Genomic DNA, 20,350 nt, shown 5'->3' on the forward strand with positions numbered 1-20,350 from the left:
TATCAAGCAGTGCATCTTACTTGATGATATGTGTCAGAAGAAGAACAATTGTTTGTATGAATCAAAGTCTGAGTAGTGTAATATGTAGCTAATCGGTGATGTATGTAATGGAAGGGGAAAGGAGCTGACCACTACTTCAATGCTTGTTATATCTCAGGTCCTTGGATAGTTGAACATGACATTGACTAAGCTGCCACTCGGAGTGTCGATAACACTTGGAGGTTCTGATATTGTGTTGAAGAAGACGAAGACCGGTTATGTTGGCTAGACGGCCGATGTGAGTGTCGAGATACCGCCCGAAGCGTAGGCAGCATTTGGATGATTTGTCATTGTAAGTATTAATATAGGCATTTCATATGTTCTGTTTTAGAAAAGTATATATATGAATTTCGCTTAATCCACTTACTAACTTTGAATTGAAAAGTATTGTGGAAGGATTGTTGGCGGCTGGATATCTTCTTCTTGTTATTCACTTCATGGATAATGCATTTCGGTCTCATTCGTTACATTCGTTTCAGGGTTGATCTTGTCATCTCCCTATAGGTTTTAGATATAAAATTTGTCACTGATTAACTTCGTAACTCCTTTAACTGTGTTAACGTACGGAATTACCCGGCTGATTAGTTTCGAAGTGATATCCTTAATTTTCCGAAGCGTAGACATCGTCCTAAGTCAACACAGTAAACAAGTTATAAAGTTAATCAGTGATTATGTAAGTGTTAAAAGTGTATATAGGACAATGAAGAATGAAATTTGTTTTGTAAATATAGCTATTCTTTTGAATTTTGTGGATGTAGTGGGAAACATTTATTGCAATTTTTTATTTTTGTAATGCGATAAATTGTAATTGAGCTCTTACCCGTATATCCTGATTTTTATATGGTTCCATCAGAAACAGCTTTCAATGGGCCGTAAGTACTCATTTACTTGACTGTATTTTTTTCTTTTTCATCTTTAGTGGAAATGATCTAAGTTTCGTTCTATAAATTAGTGTGGGTATTGTTTTAATTTTATAAAATTCATAAATTACAGTTGAAGATACTCTTGACAGATATAGCATTTATTAATCAATGGGAAATAAATTAAACATATGTATTAGAGTTTTCGCAGTTAAAGTGAAACGTTGATTAATTAAGTTCAAGTTTCTCTTCAGCATAATAAATAAAATCATAAATATTGTTCATGGTAATGTAACAGTTCGCCCCATTGATTTGTAAGCATTATATGAACACAGATTTTAGGCGTAACGATTGGATAATAGCTACTGCTGATTCTACAGTTAATAGTGCAACTTGGGTTCTAATTAATATTTCATATTTCATATATTTATTATCATCATACGGCTTTCAGGTAATGGTTTCCCTCACATATCTGCATACGGTCCACCACTATTCTTGATTACATTCAATTAGGCTACATATCCTTTATATTTCCCCTATCATCTATCATCATCATCATCATCATCATCATCCTTCACGAATTAGGCCTCTGTAGACCTGTTTCGGCCCCATCTAGCAGTCTTCTTAAAGGTCTTCCTGGTCGACGATGTCCTCTAGGTTTATATTGCATCATAATTTTTGGGGTTCTTGAATTTTCCACTCTTCTTACATGATCTAGCCAATTGAATTTGTATCTGCTGATTTTTTCTTCTACTGACTCTACTTCTAATTGTTCTAAAATTTCTTCATTCCTTTTTCGGTCTAAAAGAGTATATCCTGCTGTCCTCCTCAAAAATTTCATTTCCGTTGCTTTGATTCTGTTCATGTCTTTTTTCTTTAATGACCAAATCTCGCTCCTATCATCTATATCTCCCCATATCTTCCCATTACATAAAACTAAACCCTATTTCTGTCTACGTCTTCCTCCACACTTTCAAATGTACAGTTATTTTCAACTCTTCACCTCAATCCCATTCCCGGATACCATGCAATACTATCTTACTCTTTTATATGTAAACGATTTACCCATGTATGTAAGAAATCATTGTATGTGTATGTATGCTGATGATACTTCTGTTATTGTAAAAGATGGAAATGAATTGGAATTAGAGGCAACCTGTTGTGACCTGTTAAAAGATCTTAAAACATGGTTTGATAGCAATCTGCTTCAATTAAATGTTAATAAGACCGGACATATTCACTTTCACAACTCTCAAAAGAAAAATTTGAAGGACATTAATATTTCTATTCAAGATCAATACTTATGTAAATGGGAAACTACTAAATTCTTGGGCGTTACATTTGATGATTGTTTGTTTTGGAGACCCCATTGCACAAGTTTAATTTCTAAACTCAATAGCATTTGTTAACAAATCAGAATTTTGAGGACGATAATAAATCACGATGTATTAATGTCTTATTATTTCGCTCACGTCGAGTCAAGGCTTTCATATGGAATTTGTTTTTGGGGATCTGGAATCATGCTGAATGATATATTTATTGCTCAAAAGCGTATCGTCAGATGCATAGCGGCCTTGACAGTAGGAGCTCTTGTAGGGAACATTTTTTACAATATAATATTCTTACTGTTCATGGTTCATATATTTTTAACGTTTTGCAACTAATCTGTCTGATTTTCACCAAAATTGTGACTTCCATACCTACGATACTTATAACAAAAACAGTTTAACTCTTCCAGCACACCATCTTACAAACACTAGTAGAACCTATATGTCTTTGGTATCAAAATCTACAATAGTTTGCCTGATGACATCAAATATACAAAAAATTCTCTTAAATTTAGGAATTAAATAAAAACGAAATTAATAAAATTGTGCCCATACAATCTTGAGGATGCACGCTCTCGAAATGGATAATGGTTTTTTATATTTGACTTATTATAAATTAAATTGTAATTGTATATATTTGACCATGTCTATGCATATATTATACCTTCGACAATAAAGTTCTATCTATCTATCTATCTATCTATCTATCTATCTATCTATCTATCTATCTATCTATCTATCTATCTATCTATCTATCTATCTATCTATCTATCTATCTATCTATCTATCTATCTATCTATCTATCTATCTATCTGTCTGTCTGTCTGTCTGTCTGTCTGTCTGTCTGTCTGTCTGTCTGTCTGTCTGTCTGTCTGTCTGTCTGTCTGTCTGTCTGTCTGTCTGTCTGTCTGTCTGTCTGTCTGTCTGTCTGTCTGTCTGTCTGTCTGTCTGTCTGTCTGTCGGTCGGTCCGTCCGTCCGTCCGTCCGTCCGTCCATCCATCCATCCATCCGCCTGCCTGCCTGCAACATTCTCAGCTACAATCTGCTCATCTATCTACACTAACATCGTCATCTTACATTACTATTCACCCTAATTTTCTGTTTATCTTAAAACCTTTTTTATCTCGACTAGTATTCACTAAATTTTTCTACTTTCTCGTCTGCATTACCGTATCATATTATTTGTCGCATTTATTGTTCAATGTTCTCCTGTTTATAATACTTACTTGCTATTACTTGTTCAATGCACTTATCACTTTTTCACTTTATTGCATAACTTTTACGGTTCAGGCCCACTACTTGCACTCACTTTCTACCTCCTCTCTCGATTACATGCAACCCTAAATATATTATTTACTTACTATTTCTAACTCTTATTAGCCTCACTGATTTATTCTATCCATCTTCGCATTAACACTTCACTACTTATTCCTCTATCTTATTCACAGTTCCACTTCAGTTACCGTAATTGATCTAATGCTCACCGCATCTAATACCACAGACTAAGTCAGATTTCTTCTTTAGTTCACTTATTACGCTTCACACGTCTTTGTTTACACTTCCTTGTTTCTTTAACTATCGCAAAACTCTCTGAACTTTTATCGTTTCCTCTATTTTGTCCCACGTCTTTAGTAACATATCAATATCTCCCACGGTTGCTGGACTTGGATCATCTGCGCTCTCGTTCTCTATTGTATTCTTGACTTCTTTCTTCTCTTCGTGTACTCCCTTTCGTAACTTGCACTCGTAAAGAGTCCTTTCCTTATACTCTCCATATTCACAATTCAAAATTAAATTGAAAAATTTTGTCTTAGTTAATGTTTTTAGGTATTGCTAGAAGTATTGATTTGTGTTTTTTTTTTCTTTTTCTTTTTTAATCTAGATTAAAATTGCAAGTTTCTTGTTTATGTTAATTAGTTAGGATACAATTAATTATGATACTTAATCACTCATTTAAAGTTTGTGTGACTGCAACCTGTGTATATTTTTGTGTGGCTTTACTTTGTTTATAGTGTCTTTCTCTCTCTCTCTTTATTTTTTGTGTAGCTTTATTTTGTATATAGTGTATTTTTTCTCTGTTTTTCTATATTATTGTATTTGTATTCCTGGTGTTGTAAAAGAGAAGCCTGATGGTCTTAACTACACCAGAATAAATAAATAAATAAATAAATAAACAAATAAATAAATAAACAAAGAAACAAATAAACAAATAAATCAATAAACAAATAAACAAATAAATAAATATATAAATAAAGAAACAAGCGAGCAAAGCAAAGCAAAGCAAAGGAAAACAAAACAAAACAAAAAAACAAAACAAAACACAAAACAACGAAACAAAACAAAACAAAACAATAAATAAAGAATTAAATAAAAAATTAAATAAATACATAAATAAATAAACAAATAAATAAATAAACAAATAAATGAACAAACAAATAAATGAACAAACAAATAAATAAACAAACAAATAATTAAACAAATAAATAAATAAATAAATAAATAAATAAATAAATAAATAAATAAATAAATATTCACCTTAGATGATTCTCCTATTATTCTAAACTCTGGATTCCTCTCCTTCTCTTCCCTTCATCTTTCCTCTATTATCCCCTCACTTGATTCATAGCCATCAATAGCTCCCCCTTCTTCCCTAGACTCATCCATCATTACACAGAATAAACGTTTCTTTCTCTATCATTCGCATACTTCTTTGCCGCTGTATCCTTTATGCCACTCTTCTAATTAATAATCTTAATGGTACCCGTATATAATTTAAAGATGGGCCTGTATTAGTTTATAAACTAAATACAATTGTATTGTAAGATTATATAGGTACATCATATTCCAACTTAGGTCTCTTAATAATCTCGTTCAAATTGATATCCAAAATATTATGAACGTAATGAAAGATTTCTGAAAGGAAGATAGTCTTAATTTTAGGCTGTTTATCTCAAAGTCTTTCATATATGACCACATTAAAGCTCAAATAGGAAAAATTACAAAATTTCACACCATTGTTACACTGTGCCGTGTTTAGTGATTATTTTCATATGCGAAATCCAGTAGAAGAAATTGAGCATACTGGAATATAAGACGTTTGCTCTGCTCGATCGCGACTAATGATTGTGACGATTGTATTAGCTTTTAATTATACTATGATAATACTGAACATTTTTAATTGGTACCCTGAAAATACTCGTATTATAAGTCTGGCTCAACTAGCTTTTCTACAAATTATACTAACATCAGAAAATTTATGTAATCTGTTAATTAATATGATTTAAACTAGTATTAGGCAATATGTTGATTGAACATACCTGAGAATTTTCTAATCTGTTAAGTAATGGCCTCTGTAAAGTTTTATTGTCATTATGTTCTTGTTACTAGTAGGCCTAATTTTGTTCAATAGATTTACGCCTTCTGTTGTCTAACATCTTGAAAAATGTAGGTTTTGGAAAACAGAGTTTAGATTATTCACCGTTATAGTGTCTGGACTTCAATAAGTACTTTGTTTGAGTACAGTATATTCTTGGCATATATAAAAATTATAAATAAAATTGTTGAGGAAAGGACGCTCTTCCAGTTTGTGACCCTGTTCACGGCCAACTCTACTCAATTACACCAAAACACTGCAGTGCTCATACTATCTTATGACGTCATGTAGCAAACTGTAAGGTTACCCATTCGTTAACCTAGCATTAATTTCCATTCTAAATGATAGGTAGTTCGGAAAATAACGTCTTCATTGATTCAGTCCTCGATGCTAAGTCAGAATAGGAGTTCGCTTGCATGTCTTGACCTCATGGGGAATAGAGAATACGAACAAAAGATTGGTTTGTTCATCTTCAAGGCGAGACAGATTAGAACTTCAGCTGTTAAAGTTTGAGACACGAACTGAGGACGGGATAATGGTATCTACCCAACTATACACTTTTATGTCTGTTTTCGGTTAGGATATATTATATAATATGTTTTGTTGTGCCATTTTCATTTTAATCTGTGTGTTCTTTTAGAGAGTAGTTGGATATAATCATAGGGGAGGGGGGATGAAACCTACAAAGCAGGACTTGTTTTAGGTACAAAGCACGTACGGTCAGAAGACCCGTGCATTGGATTTTAGAAAAAATTATGATAATATAAAATCTGTATGTATAATATTACTCAATCCACTTAATTCTAACATCTACAACCTGAACTTCGTTGGAGTAGTAGTAGTAGGGTTTAAGAAGGGCGCGTCAGCTACTATGGCTATTTGCGCCCTTATCTAAAATTCTTAATGTAACAAATACATAAATAATATAATAATCAGAGTGCTAAAAGAACTAAAAAGCGTTGTCACGATAAAACGAGGCACACAAATGCAGTATACATAAGGTGATTTCTACAGAATCATAAAAGTGAGCAATTCTACCACACTAGGTGGTATTCAAGACGAACAAATAAAACAATAAAACTAAGGCCACCGAGGATAACTTGTCAATCATATTTTAAAACCATAAAATTTTATAAAATATTCGGATGTATAAAGTCCGAAGTGTCAACAATGTAAAATCAAATATAAAACAACAAATGTAACCTCCGGATGTAAAGGGTCCGGAAGATGAGTAAAAACGGATCAATAAAAAACTAAATCACCTTATCCAAACCTGTATTTGATAAAAATCTCAGAACTGCATTTGCACAATTAAAATCATTTCCAAGAGCGTCACGTAATGTCGGCCGAATTCCATATTGCCTCCGTGCATGGTCATATTTCCTGCAACGCAATAAAACGTGTTCCACCGTAAGTGGAACATGGCACATATCGCACTCCGGCTGAGGTTCGCCACGTAGGAGATGGCCGTGTGTCAGATGACAATGGCCAATCCTCAACCGGGTGAGTAAAACCTCCTCGTGTCGCGACGCTCTTGTAGACGAATCCCAAACTCTAACAGTATTCCTTATATTTCGTAATCTGTTTCCCTCTTGTGCAGACCATTCTCCTTCCCATTGCCACCAAATTTTAGATTTCAAGTAGTTTCGAATGTCCTGCCACCTCTCGCGCCAATATACCAGAGAGCCATCCAGTGCGGAATCCCTACATGGCCAGGAATCCACACTACTCCAATCTCATAATCAGAGCAAAGGAGAGTATGGAACAGCTGTTGAGTTCTTAAGACAAGCGGATCATCACAATTAAAAGACTGCAAGGACTGGATGGCACTTAAAGAGTCGGAACAGATAAGGAATCTGCCCCGAGGTTGCCTAATTAAAAACAATAAAACTCTGTAAAAAGCATAGAGTTCAGCAGTAAAAACCCTAGTATATTGGCTTAGTCTGTATTTAAATATCTCTCCATTTGTAACGAAGGAATAACCAACACAATCATTTATCCGGGATCCGTCAGTAAAAATTAATGAATAATTTGGATATCGGGATAAAAGTTCACTAAAACGAAGTCTATAAACAAAAGCTGGTGTAAAATTCTTAAAACAGCGGCTCAGACTTATATCAAACATGGGACGTCGCATAATCCACGGTGGAGTGGTGGTATACTCCAGTGTGCGGACTGATGGTAGATGTATATCCAGCTCAGAGAGCAGTTCACGAAAGCGCACACCTGCTGGACGAGGTCTCCGTGGATTTTCACTGTATCGGCCGTAAAGAGACGAATGATGGAAAGAGTCGTAAGAGATGTGCTCAGGCTGCGAGCGGAGCTTAACAGCATATGAGCACAACAAAATATGACGTCGCCGATACAGTGATGGTTCTCCTGCTTCACAATACAGGCTCGCTATCCGACTGGTTCGGAAGGCCCCTGTAGCGAGTCGTATCCCATGGTGATGTACAGTATCTAAAAGACGTAATTTAGAGTTATTTGCTGAGCCATAAATAAAACACCCATAATCCAGCTTTGATCGAATAAGAGCTCGGTAAAGGCGTAAAAGCACTGTACGGTCTGCACCCCATCGGACCCCTGACAAAAGGCGTAAGATGTTTAAGGATTTCTCGCAACGCCTTCTCAAATCACGTATATGCGCCTCCCACGTTAACTTATAATCAAAGATAAGGCCCAAGAATCTCGCAGTGTCTGTATATTGCAATTCCACTCCATTCAGACGCAATTCGGGATGTGGATGTAGTCCACGTTGGTTGTAAAAGTGGACACACTGCGTCTTCTGAGTGGAGAATTTAAAGCCATTGCGAACAGCCCATTCTGATAGTACGTTGATGACCAGCTGCAAATGTCGACCGATGGACGGAAGATATCGGGAGCTGTAATATAAACTGAAGTCATCAACGTACAACAGAGAAGATACTCGGTTACCCACACAGTGGGCAATTCCATTGATCGCAATGCAGAAAAGAAGAACGCTTAATACAGAACCCTGCGGAACGCCGTTTTCTTGGAGGTGTTCGTTAGAAAGTGTGGTGCCTACTCGAACTCGGAAATACCGCTCTGCCATGAACTTCGCAATAAACGTTGGTAGACTACCACGAAGTCCCCAGTCATGCAGAGTTTGCAGAATGCCATACCGCCATGTGGTATCGTAAGCCTTTTCTAGATCAAAGAAGACCGCCACAAGATGTTCCTTCTTGAGGAAAGCATCTCTAATGGCGGTCTCTAGCCGAACAAGATGGTCTACGGCGGATCTGTGCTTACGAAAACCACATTGGATGTTAGATAATCGGTTTTCCGATTCGAGTACCCACATCAGGCGTTTGCTTATCATTCTTTCCATAACCTTGCATACGCAGCTGGTGAGAGAAATTGGTCTGTAGCTTCCAGACAAAGAAGGATCCTTTCCTGGTTTCTGGACGGGGATTACAATGGCGGAACGCCAAGCAGAAGGGAACACTCCCTCAGTCCAGATTCTGTTATACATTGCCAGAAGAAAGGATTTTCCATCAGGCGGAAGATGGCGAAGCATTTGGTTATGGATGTTATCAGGACCAGGGGAGGTGTCAGGGGATGTGCTTAGGGCCGCCTCCAGCTCCTCGGATGTGAACGGTGTATTGTAGTACTCTGTATTATCTGATATAAAATTGAGGTTTCGTTTTTCCGCAGTATCTTTGATTTTCAGAAATTCCGGGTCATAATTATTTGAGTTGCTAATCTGTGCGAAAGAGGTAGCGAATATTTCTGCAATTTCTATTGGACTGGTGGTCGTTAATCCATTGCTTATTATTCCCGGAATTACAGAACTACGTTTCCCCATTATTCGGCGGACTTTGTCCCATACGATGTTAGATGGGACATTCCTTTTCATTGAATTGACGTAGTTTGTCCAGGACGTCTTCTTAGCATCGCATACAGTGCGACGAGCTTTTGCTCGAAGACGTTTAAACTGGACAAAATTTTCTTGGGTCGGATGGCGCTCAAATTGGCGTAAGACACATCGGCGGTCTCGGATTGCATCTCTGCAGGCATCCGACCACCAGGGGACAGAGAAGCGTTTTGGCCTGCAGGACGACCGGGGGATAGATAATTCCGCTGACTTGATAACCATATTTGAGAAATGGTCTACTACGGAGTCCACACTTTCATGTCCGTTATCTTCGAATGATATGGACTCCGAAAATCCGACCCAGTCCGCCTTTTTAATAACCCAGTTTGGAGATCGAGATTCCGCAGGACGTAAAGCGGACATACGCATTCGGATGGGGTAGTGGTCACTACCATGTAGGTCGTGAATCACAGACCATTCGAAATGCGTGGACAAAACTGGGCTACAAATGGAGATATCTATCATGGAGTATGTACCATAAGCCAAGGAAAGGTGTGTTGCTTCCCCTGAATTCAGGGTAACAAGATTTAGACGGGTACATACCTCTGCTATTTTATTTCCTCTGTCGTCATCGGAATTTGAGCCCCAAGAGTGGTGGGATGCATTGAAATCCCCCACCAAGAGATATGGTGCAGGTACCTGTGAAAGAATATGTTGAATTTCAAGTACTGTAAAGGGTGTATCTGGGGGCATATAAACGGATACTATTGAAAACTGTATGGTTACTCTGGCAGCTATGCATTGATGAGGACTGTTAATGTTTAGAACAGAGGAAAAGATATTCTGGCGGAGAAGGAGGGCACAACCTCCGTTAGCACGAATACCGGCAAGATGGTCATACCGGTAAACATTGTATCCTGAGATTTTCAGGGAATGTTCAGGTCGGAGGTGTGTCTCCTGTAGACATAAAATAGCAGGCTTCTCACGATAGATCAATTGCTGTAGTTCTGCATATCTGCTGCGTACACCGTTCACATTCCATTGTATGATATCAGTCATTATGTGGATCTAAATTATCATGGTGGCTTGACGGGTGATTTTCTCTTCTTATCTTTTCTAGGATTTCGTGCCGTTGACTGAGACTGCTTGGTCTTCGACCGTGGGGATTCGCTCGCAGATCGCCGCACGCCCGATCGTGATCTTGATCGAGACCGTGATCTCGACCCGTCACCAGAACAGGGAGCGCGACGTCGCGGCGATCTACCAGGCGTAGAGTCTTTCTCTGTCGCCACGGTAATAATCTTTTTTGGAATATAAGGCCTTATGTCAAGGCCACACGAGTCGTCTGACTCAGCAGTCTGAGTGGCAACGTCTACATACGTCTGGGTTGCGCTTTCAATACGCTTCCCAGGTATACTAACAAGAGGTGGCGTTTGCGTAAATACATCTATTGCTTGTGTTGCCTTTTGCAAAACTGCTGCATAGGACTTTTCCGTCGCCTTTTTCTGTTGATCTAAAATACGCTTACGCGCCTCGAAAAACGTAATATTTTCTCGGACTCTCAGTTCTTGGATATCCTTCTCTACCATATACTTCGGGCAATTTTTAGAATTGGAGGCGTGGTCCCCAGCACAATTCACACAGTGCTCGGCGCTGGCACACGGGGATTCCCCATGGTCAGAACCGCCGCACCTTGCACATACGATGTTGTTTGTGCAACGTTTTTGCGTATGTCCGAACCGTTGGCACCTAAAGCACCGCATTGGGTTCGGCACATACGCACGAACTGGGACACGCTCGTACCCGACAAGGATGTACTCTGGTAGGACAGGCTTTTCGAAGGTCAAAAAGACAGTGCTCAGCGGAATAGTCTGTCCGTCCCGCTTACGTAATAAACGGTAAGCCTTGGACACAGACTGTTCCGCCAGTTCTAGTTGGATCTCTTCATCAGACATACCGTCCAGAGAATCCGTATGCACTACTCCCCGCGTGGTGTTCAGCGAGGAGTGCCGTTCGACTTTAATAGGGTAAGACCCTAGCAACTTCGCTTTCAACAGCGTCTCACTCTGTTTTGGAGATACCGTCTCGACAAGGAGACTACCGTTGCGTAGGCGAGTTGCATTTTTGACCTTCCCAACGAGTCCGTCGAGTGCGCGTCTCATGTAAAATGGACTAATGTTTTTCATTGTCTTTTCTGTTCCGTCCAAGGTGATACTGATAAACTTCGGAGGCGGCACTTTGACAGTTACTTTCTCAGGGTCCAAGTCCATAGCAATTTTCGTCAAAATTTGACCACCAGTCGTATAAATTCCTGTCTTCTGTTTTTTATTTTTTTTCTGAGGGAGGAGAAGAGGAGCGCGAAGAGGCCATTTTGAACTGGCCCCCCCCTACGGAACTGTCGGCGTCAGCCTGCCACCGGGGGGGCGGAAGAAAAAGACACCTAAAAATTCTTCGCGGTCTGTGCCGGCCGTGGGGACCCCCCACAGCCCGATCCCAAGCAACCCACTTCACGCAAGTTACCCTTCAAACTGGTCATTACACACCTAATGGCAAGTCTTACACCAGAGGCGTGTCGCAGTTTTATGCCCCTACCACGGGAATAACCGCCCGTGGCTCCCCACTCTACACCGAATACAAGTGCCAGACTACTGCGGCTAACTCCGACCGACCCTCCCAAAGCCGGAGCAATCCGAGACCGCACGCAGCTTCAGGGGACTTGTGGTTGATTACACTGCGACACCCATACGTCAGCGGTAACACGTCGGAGCGATATATCCGCCCCGGCGAGCTGAGTCGGTCACCGGGACGTTTAAGTCGCTCCGGACCCCCATTGGGGTTCTACGTGAGTGTACATGACTACTGGTCCGGGCTCCGCACCTAGACTTGCATATAGGGGCAGTATGAAGGGTGCACTATTGCTTCGTTGCTGGGCGCCCTGTCGGGCCACACAAGTTGGAAGTCGCGCTCGAAACCGTGGGACAGGACCACGGAGATAGGAAAGATCCCCGCTGGTGAGACGGGAGTTATAAACCTAAGAAACTTAACCTAATAATAGATATAAGAACTAGAAGGGGAAGAAGAATAAAGCCTCATCAGGCATTGTTAACAAATCCCGTCATGGTGGCGGACGTGGCAAGAACAAAAACAGCGGGGATGGAGAGGTGAAAATGGCTGTGATGATGTGGTGGGCGTTCCGCATGCAATGGCGGCCGGCAGAGAGAAATAGTGATGAAAAAGAAGAGAGAACGAAACTTCGTTGGAATCAGACTTCAGATTCTTTAAAATGTTTCCTGTTTTGATCTACCTTTACATGCATTTATGGCTTGAAATAAAGTGCTGGAAAGTGATAGCAACAATTTTGTAATTATATATCTCAGTAATTAAATATAAGCCTTCATCAAAGCTTAGATCAACAGCTATAAACTTATCACTTTACTTTCGCTTCCTAATAAGTTGTCTGCGAAATGTTGAAAATACCTCTTCTCATCTCTCTCCCATACTAAAATCAGTGCAGACAGCTCCAGAGTCATATTTAATAGCGTAAAAAATAAAATTGCAACTTTTCAAGTAAATAGAATGAGAGATTGATATGGATATTTGATGGTATAGGTTTCTTAATCAAGCAATGTGTTAATGGAGAAAGAACTTAGCAAGATATGTAAGACCGTAACATGTTCATAAATTTCTCTTATATATATCTAAAAAAAATGTTATATTTCGTTGCCTCGGGTGTTCATCCCTTACAAAAATTTCTCTCGTTTTGAGAAATATTGCTAAGCATACGTACACTATCTAGGGGCTGTGTTCAAATGGGAGTTACGCGAGTAATATCGATTATTATTACAGAAGGATTGATATTGTTTCAGGGAAGAAGTGAAGCTTGTGGGTTGCAAGACGATCAGGCGCTGAAGAAAGTTGACAGCTTATTGAAGTGCATCAGACGCTTGACTGTGAAACAGGACCATCGAATAAGTGCATGTGAGATTCTGCTGAAGAAGGTGTTGTGGTATGCAATTGAACAATGAAGTTGTATTAGTTCGTAATAATGCTGTTTCATAATGAGTGATGTATTATTTCACTTCACATTTTCTGATTACTATCACACTTTTACTACGCCATACTGCTTTTGACCAATAAAACGGTACGAAAGGATGTCTTTCAACCGATTATGGCTGCTTATCGCACAATTTTATCGCGTCCCTAGCATTTGTTTAATTTTATCTCTTTCCTAGCATTTGTTTGTTTTTATCACTATCCTAGCATTTGTTTCTTTGTTTGCCAACATTTCAAACTGCACTGGTCTGGATGTCAAAAAACAGAAAATTACAAACCACTCCAGTCGATGCACAACAGTTTTAAATATGACTCGCATTGACATTCAAGAACAAGAATTAATAAAGATCACTGGTCATAGCTATGCATCTTCCCTGAAACCCTATTTACAAATAAATGAAAAGCACCATTCGGAAATCCTGAATAAGTTGAGAAATAAACCATGTACGTCAACGAGTTCCACTTCTTTTACGCACACGTCCAATATAACATCAACTGAACCACCAACCACTAAAACATTCACATTTAAAAATTGTACTTTCAATAATTCTTCCTTTTAAAATTATTCATGTTTATTATTTATTTCATCATCCTTAATTTAAAAACTTTTCTTGTTTATTTCATCATCCCTAATTAAAACTTTTCTAACACTTGTTTATATTATTCAGGTTATGTTATAGCTCCTGCTATAGATATTATGGATAGTCACGTTTCAGAGATTGTTTAATATTAACATTTATTGAAAATCATCTGTCAAGTGACATTGATTATTAGAATCCGGTTAACTGAAGTGGAATGCAACTGTTTTATTAAAAATGAAACTGAATCAGCAAAGCCTTCTTGACTAGTAACCGTCCACAGAGTTCAATGAAAATTCCATAGTTGGTACAACTGATAACAAGAAAACAGCTAATCATAACACACCACTGCCATCTAGCATAATATTTGTAATGTTGAGATGGTACAATAATACATTATTTTCGTAAGTCAATTAATATTTTATTGTATTGGAGTACTTCGTTACTTTTAATCTTTATATACTTTCTTCTAATCGTGTAATAGCCAATTAAATTCCACTCGATCTTTGATATTCTCTAGGTAAATCAAAACCTCTAGTGAAGTTACTGTTGATAAAACATTGAAATATAAATTTTGTTGCCATCGTATTTAAGAAATAAGAGCTTGTATATAATAGCATTTTGTGACTTAACAATCGCTAATTCAGCTATACTATTGAAATGAAAATAAAATGAGGTGAAGTATTCTAGTATTGAAACTCCGCTGTTTATTGGAAATTTAAAGAAATGCGAAAATGAAACGAAATTCAGAACACTAATTAATGACTGCGTGGATAGTTTACTTCGTGGTCAAATTATTATGTGATCATTCTCATGAATTTTTGGTTAGCCCTGTTTTATTATTATTTTGTATTACTTTAATATAAATATAGATTTTTCGCTTCCTATAAGTTCTGCCATTATATTAATTTCTTTGCAAGTTCTCGTCATTGATTCATTATCCTCTTCCTATTGCATTCTGCATTGTTTTAATAATTTGTTTTTGGGATTTTGCTTCACTTTTCCAACTACTATGCATTCTTTCCATTATGTTAATTTCTGTATCAACCTGTCTGCTGGACAGGCTTAATTCAAACTTCGTGGTACCTGTTTCTAGATTTTAACGCAAGGATAAGTGACATTGTTTATTTAAATATGTATATGAACACGCGTACTGATAACTACAAAAATGACAAGATATGGAGGCAGCAGTTTGGTAAATTATTTTCTTCTACGTGTGAAATTTCTATACCTCCAGAACGAATAATTTCTGAACTGAAAATATTCATCTCTCTATTTTATTTGTTTCCTTGCATTATATACCTTATTTTATTGTAATTTATAGACTTTTATTGAAAGTTATTTTAGTTTAGTGTAATGTATTTCATTGTATTATATTGTATTGTATTTCATTGTATTGTTTTCTGTTGTAATTTCTTAATATATTGTCGTTTATTGTGATATTAATTGAATAATTAAATTATGGTATTGTGATATATTTTATTTTATTGCGTTATATTTTAGTGATTTCTGTTGTATTGTATCATATTTTAATATATTTAATTTTTAATGTATATTTGATTTTCATTTATTCATGTTTTTCTGTCCAAGGGCATGTTTTTCATCCAGAATTCTCAGATTTTCCCTATTTTCCGCCTTGCTCTTTGTCTCCGTATACGATCCCATGTGTCTTAATGTTGTTTATCATATCTATCACGGACATTTTTCTCGTTCATCATTCCTTCCAGTTTCATCATTATTCTTTTTTCACCCTCTCATTCTAGCACAGAGTCATTTCTTATTCCGTCTCTCTGTCTCCTATTTCACTCGCTCCATTCTTCTTCATATCCATATTTTAAATGATTCCAGTCGTTCCCTTCACTTCGTCGTAATGTCAATATTTCTGCTCCATACAATGTCACACTCCAAATAAAGCACTTTACTCACTTATTCTTCCAGAGATCCGCAGAAGATGCTCTTTTTCTAATGAATCTTCGTTTGCCTTTTAAGGCACCATTACAAGTACTATATTTACGGAATTGGTTGTGAAATACAATACAATATATTAAAATGCAATATAATACAATAAAATGAAAGAAATTACATAACGTAAAATACAATGCAAGAAAGTACAAGAAATACAAAGCAATAAATTACAAACCAATAAATGAAATACAATGAATAGATTACAATGAAATAAGATATAATAAATTACAATACAATAAAATGCAATAAAGAAATTCCAATACAACATAAGTCAATAAGTAAATTATAATACAATAGAATGCAATCCACTATAATTCAACGAAATAAAATAGAATGAACTACGATACAACAAAATTTACTATAATAAAAATATAAAAAAAAACATTATATTACAATAAATTACAATGCAGCAACAATTATAATACAATAAATTATACTAAAATTAAGCACAAAACAATACAATATAATTCTATAAAGTACAATGAAATAACATACAATATAAATTAAAATACAATGTAATGAAATAACATAAAATAAAATTAATTACAATAAATCACAAGGACTAAGTACAATAACTTACAACATCTCTCTGATTGAGGGTCTGGCTGATATGTACATCTATTATTATCAGGCAGTACACCTCATTTGACAATATATGTCAGCGGAAGAAAAATTGTTTGTATGCATCTGAAGTCTGACTATTGTAGTAAGTAGCTAGTCGGCGATGTATGCAGTGGAGGGAGAAATGAACTGGCCACCCTACCCCATTAGTTGCCTCATAAGTGATGTCCTCTTGGTGTCACTTGTGAGGTTTAGACCTGTCTTCAGACAGTTGACTAAACAATAACTTACAACACAATAAGATAAAATACAATGAAATTGAATAAACTGGCATATAATAAAGTGTAATACAATACAATTAAAAATGCAATACATTCAACAACATGCAATAGAATAAATAAAATACAATAAACTATAGTACTATAAGGTATGATCATATACAAAACAATAAAAAATAACATAATAGTTATTTATGCGACTAGTGAGATATGAGTATCATTACCGCTTGAATGTGTTTTGCAAGAACGAGGCGTAAGCCGAAAACCGAAATATAATAAAGGGGTTGCCAAATTAATCTGTCCAAGCGAAATAAAATTCAAGAGTATTATCACAGTCTAGTATATACAGTCACGAAGCTTGAGTTTATGAGGGTACTAGGAACAATAGGCTGTGGAGGTACTATTTCGCATTGTCTGTAATGAGGCGATAGTAGCGATCCTAGTGGTTAGCAACTATCTATGGATGCATATTTACTACATATTGAGCTTCGTGACTGTATATACTAGACTGTGGTATTATATGGCTGTTATACGTTCGTAATATCTGTTCTCCTTCCTGAATTCTTTTCAACTTGCTCCTTTTCTTTGCCACTCCTTATACGGAGTTTATATTCACGCTGTCTACCTGCCCTAATTCCGGACATTATTGCTCCACTTAACACAGTTCATGTGCAACTTCATCCAGGTCTGCCAAGCAACTGGATGCTCTGTGAGAAGGAACAACACAGCCGAGGACGCGACATGTCAGTCACTCACGGTGCCCTTACGAAAAATGAAATCACTTTAGAAGAGAATGATGTAATTTCTTCTTTGTTGGTGATATAGTGATAAAGTGCCCAAAGGATATTTTAATTCATCTATTGTGTGAGAATAAGGTGCTTAAGAAAATATTTGGGGCAGAGCGGGATGAAGTTACACAATGCAGAACTGCACGGATTGTTTTCTTCACCTGACATAATTAGGAACATTAAATCCAGACGTTTGAGATGAGAAGGGCATGTAGTACGTATGGACGAATCCAGAAATGCATAGACTATAGAGTGTTAGTTGGAAGGCCGGAGTGAAAAGACCTTTGAGGGAGCTGAGACGCAGATGGATGGATGATATTAAAATGGATTTGAGGGAGGTGGGATATGATGGTAGAGAATGAATTAATCTTGCTCAGGATAGGGGCCGATGGCAGGATTATGTGAGGGGGGGCAATGAAACTCCGGATTCCTTAAAATCCATAACTAAGTACCGTAGTTTCCCCTAACTATGGTCCACATTTGTCACATTTTTCTTTGTATATTCAGTACTATTCATCCAGATTAAGTGAAATTTTGGCTTCGGACTCTTTTAAGTTTATATTAAATAAATTTTGGCATATGTGTTTGAAATTATTTAATTACAAGTGTTGAAAAAATAATAACCATTGGTACACAGTTGTATTCTGAGTTGCCCAACTATGGTCCACTCATATATTCATGCTTGAAAGCATGAATGGACTATAGCTGGAGCTGTAATTATTCGTAAATCAATACATTGAGTTTATAATTTAAGGGTATAAACATAATCTAGCACAGAAATATTAAAAATAAATGAAAAGTACATGGATTGTTTTTATTAATACACATTACATAAACACTCAATAAACAAGTAAAATCTAAAAGTCATTTTTCTGCTATAATGAACAACTACACTCACCGGCAAAAAAACCGGGCCACCTAAAGTTTCGCAATTTTTTTATGAGGCAAGAATCAGAAAATCCTTTATGAAATGAAGAAAACATTGCTTCCCAGAAAAAAAAAACTTATTCATTATCATTTGCGCTATTATTTTCAACGCCAAACAATGGATATAATTAAAAGGTGTAAAAACTTACAGATTATATCAATTTTCTTCCAAAAGTTCAACTGATTTTGTGGCCACCCAGATGTTGGTAATAGCGGGTATTGCCTCCCCGTGATTGTGTGACTGTTACCATTCGCCGATTCAACCCTTCGATCAGATTCTGGATGTCAGTCTGGTCGATTCTATTCCATTCTTTACTTAGAACATTTCGGAGCTGCTGTAAGTTGCTGTGAGGAGTTAGACGACTTCTAACTTGCTTCCCTAGCAGTCCCCACACATGTTCAATAGGGTTTATGTCAGGACTTCTTGCTGGCCATGTCATCCTATTCAATCCAACGTCGTGAAGGAACTCATCCACGATTCTTGTAGCACGAGGGCAAACATTGTCATGCATTAGCAGGAACTTTCCACCAATAAGTGGGGCATATGGAACCACATGTTAAATTAGACCTTCGATGTATCTTGGAGCAGTCAAAGCACCTCCATTGATGAACACAAGTTCTGTGTGAGCTTCATGCGAAATGCCACCTCATACCATTACTGATCCACCTTGGAAACTGACACGTGAACTGAAGTTACATGAAGAAAAACGTTCTCCTTCTCTTCTCCACACTCTTTCACGTCCATCTGTAAACTAAATCTCGATTCGTCTGTGAAGAGCACTCGTCGCCACTCCCCCAGGTTCCAATTAGCATGATTGTGAGCAAAACGTAACCGTTCAACATGATGTTGCTGGAGCAATTCTGGGCCTTTAGCTGGTCTTCTGGAATTCAGCCCACATCCATCCAGACGTCCTCTTACAGTTCTCTCACTCACATTAACTTATCTTATTTTCTGGAAAGCTCTTCTGGTCTCAATAGCTGTGGAATGGCGATTTCGTAATGTATTTAGGACAATAAAATGGTCGTCACGAGCCGAAGTTACTCGTTTTCTCCCTGAACCGGGTCTCCTGGAATAATATCCTGTCTCTCTAAAGCGTTGGTACACTCGTTGTACGGTCGATCGAGGAATCCCAAGAAGTGCAGACACATAACGCTGACTATTCCCACCTTCTATCAATGCAACCACTTTTGCTGAATCGGTAGGACTTAGTGACATTTGTGTACAATGAAGTACTCCAATACTGCCTCAAAAGAGCTTACCAGTCTGTAGACATCTTCAGCTTAGCTCGAAATGAGTCCGAGAAGTTTACACACAATATTACAAGAAGAACGAATCTTCTTTTCAGATCATTGTTGGCTATTACGTATTCAGTATTACATTGTTACGTATCAAAAAATAAATGAATAACTAAATGAACCTCAGCACACCTACAATTATAAAAAATCCTACAATTTTAAAAAATTTTAAAGAAAATGTAGTTGGCCCGGTTTTTTTCGCAGGTGAGTGTATATTGTGAATTTTATTAGTTACAACAATGTAATTTATTCGTCACAACAATAATTCCTTTCTACAATTCACCTTAAACGCTCTCGTCAACAATTGGATCTTCACTCACACAGTATTCGTTATAGCACTCCACCGACGACAATGACAATTTACTTGGACTAGTACTAACAACAATTAACTGTTAATCTTAACTAATATTTACAAAGCACTATTTACAAATCAGAACTATCAGTTCTCAGTTCACAGTTCTTCTATCTC

General features: G+C 37.2%; 1 long non-coding RNA gene across 2 annotated transcripts in view; it reads left to right on the plus strand.

Annotated features, from left to right (window-relative positions):
• LOC138706230 (uncharacterized) overlaps positions 1-15,550 on the plus strand; it is a 38,010-nt gene extending 22,460 nt beyond the window's left edge. For both annotated transcript variants that reach the window (XR_011333932.1, XR_011333931.1), the window contains exons 2-3: positions 158-331; positions 13,302-15,550. This is a non-coding gene — a long non-coding RNA (uncharacterized lncRNA). The remainder of the gene's footprint in view (positions 1-157; positions 332-13,301) is intronic.
• The last annotated feature ends 4,800 nt before the right edge of the window (positions 15,551-20,350 follow it).

This window comes from Periplaneta americana, chromosome 9 (assembly GCF_040183065.1).
Source record: "Periplaneta americana isolate PAMFEO1 chromosome 9, P.americana_PAMFEO1_priV1, whole genome shotgun sequence".
Lineage (NCBI taxonomy): Eukaryota > Metazoa > Arthropoda > Insecta > Blattodea > Blattidae > Periplaneta > Periplaneta americana.